The sequence below is a fragment of the Enoplosus armatus genome, chromosome 11, assembly GCF_043641665.1.
Source record: "Enoplosus armatus isolate fEnoArm2 chromosome 11, fEnoArm2.hap1, whole genome shotgun sequence".
Lineage (NCBI taxonomy): Eukaryota > Metazoa > Chordata > Actinopteri > Centrarchiformes > Enoplosidae > Enoplosus > Enoplosus armatus.
In genome coordinates, this window is record NC_092190.1 from 1,270,444 (window position 1) to 1,273,333 (window position 2,890).

A 2,890-nucleotide genomic window follows, 5' to 3' on the forward strand; every position below is an offset into this window, starting at 1 on the left:
GGTCCCCTCTCCTCTCCCCGGCGCGTCGGTGCGTCGCTCTGCGGTTACTGCTCCTGGCTCCGTGTCCCCGCGCCGGTCCAACTCCCACCGCCGTTAAAACAAACCGAGGCGGGTGCGGGGGTTGGGGTGAGGGGTGGGGGGATGGGGAGGAGGGGGGGGGGGGGGAGGGTGGAGTTGAAAGTGGAGTCAGCGGTGCGACAACATCCCACCTGCCTGCCTGCCTGTCTGTCAAACGCGCCGACGCTACCTCTCGTTCTCTTTCTCCCGGTCTCCCTCCGCTCTGTCACCTCGCGCTCTAATCGCATCTCATAAAGCCTGGCCGCGCGCGTCCCCGCCTCCCCCATTCCATACGGACCTTCACTGAGTCTGTGCGCGCGCTCACCCGCAGGCACGCACTCGCTCTCTCGCACACACACACACACACTTGTACAGGTTTGTGCGCGTAGATTACACAAATACTACATCGTGTGATATCACTCAGGCCCCTCCAAGCTGTGTTGCACACCGAAGACTGAGCGACTCATTTAATGAACATTTATGGGGTTGTTGGGTTTTTTTTGGGGGGGGGGGGGGTGTTAAAGAAAAAACAACAACAAAACAAAAAATGTTTTTATTTTTGTAGGCCAAACCCGGAAGTTAGCATCGCCCCTGGTTCCCTCCACAAAAAGCCAATGGGATCTTTCAATGGAATTTTGGACTATTGCAGTAAATAAACTCTGTGGCAAAACAAAAAGTTTATGATAATTACATGCTTTGTTCAGCAAGATCGTCTTCACTAATGAACTCCACTTTTATGATTTTTGAAGCGTAAATCGAATCGAAGGAAGTAAAAAGCTAACGTTAGGCTATAAAGGAGCTACACCACGGTCGCATTACTTCAACGTCACCACCACCGCTGAGCTTCACTTTGAAGAGAATATAGATAGATATAGATATATAGACAGATAGATGTAGAGTATAAACACAACGAGGCTGTAAAGGCGGACTAGTGAGTCGATGACTTTCCGTGTTCGGCGCGAAAGACGTTTGACGTCCGCGACGAACGCTGGAGCCTCATTTAGCCGCTTGTTAGCAACCGCCTTTTTTTTCAGACACGTAAAAGCTTCAAAATTCACGAGTGGGGGGTATCTACTGACGTATTTCATGTCGTAGAACAAAAATGTGAAAATCTCTATCTAACCAAAAACCCAAAAGTGTAAAAATGCTAACTAATTTCCAGGTTTGAGACTCATTTCCTGCAGCACTCTATGGTAGGCCTACGTGTAAGACAGTATGAGAAATCCCTCTTCCTGGTTCCTTGAAACTTATACAGTTTCTGAACTCATTTTACAGAATTTCTTTTGCTCCAGCAGTGGTTGGTAACGTGGGTTGGTTTGTCGGTCCATCACACTGAAATATCTCAACATCTACGGGACAGATTGGTACAAAATTTGGTACAAACATTGACGGTCCCCAGAGGATGAATCCTGATGACATCGGTGATCCCCTGACTTTTTTGTCGCGCGCCACCATGAGGTTCCCATTCATGTTAAATTTGCCACACACATGAAAGCGCCCCCCCCCCCCCCCCCGTCAGGATAAATTGTAATCACCCTGGTGACCTTCTGTCTTTTCCGGTGCCACCATCAGGTCAAACTTTCAAATCATAGCAAAAACGGATAACATTTCCACCATCCTCGCCTCCTTTGTGTTTCGGGCTAAGTAGCAAATGCTAACAAGTTGAACTGAATTGGTGAACGTGGTGGTCATCACATTATACCTGCTGGACATCAGCATGCCGGCACGGTCATTATGAGCATGTTAGCATGTCTAGCTAAAAGCTGCTAGCACGGCCACAGATTTCCTGTTTACACTCGCTGCGGGGGGGGGGGGGGGGGGTTCACCTCACGTTCATTCTCTCATACACATTTTGATGCCACTTTTTAATAAGGCACCCTTTATAGACAACTAATGGCTTTAACACTGGTTAATAAATCATACACAACTTCTTTATAGATAATTTATAAGCCATTAACAAGAACAACGTTTGGGTTGCCTAGTTCCGAGAAATCCCTTTGACTGGGTAGACCATTTTACCACTTCTGGAGGCGGGAGGCACACGATCTGGATCGTAGTCCATTTATTATCAACTCATTAACATTTTCAACGGCAGACCTCATGATTAAAACCCTTATTTGAAGCCTTATTGAACATTTAGAAGACCAGACTCGATGGGTTATTGGCAAGTGAGAATCCAACAAGCATTATATACTGTAGATTGCAAACATAATATAATTGCATTATTACCAAATAGAAGGCATAAACAGTTACATTTTATAAACCTTTTACTAAGGAAAGTGGTAGTCACATTTCTGCTAGTTACATTGTGGTAGATAAAACATAATAAAGTGTCCTTTATGGTGGCCCAATGTGCAAGAGAAGGTCCCTCTGGGGTGCCCTTAAAATGAAGACAACACAACGCAGTTCCATATACGCCGCCCTACATGCTAGAAAGGGGTTCGGAACCTTCTCGCCATGAATGCATCTTTATTGAAGGGAGGTTTAACCTCTCAATTCTGAGTCTGTCAGCTGCTTTCTAATGAGACCTGCCGCCGGGTGAATGACAAGATCGGCACCAATCGCGTGTTGAGTATGGAGCCGGAGCAGCTTAGCAATTAGCTTAGCTTGGCGTACATGTGGGGAGCGTTATACTAGGCAGCCAGGCGCAATAACTAGCAGGTATAGGAATAAAACTAATTACATGTTAGTTAGTCAATTAGGCTAGCCGTCCCCCCCTCCCCTCTTCCAGTCTTTATGCTAAGCTAACATAATGGATTGAATTAAAGGGTGGGTTCAAATTTTTTCATGTCAATACTCACATACTCACAGGCTTTTCACATGGCACTTAGAC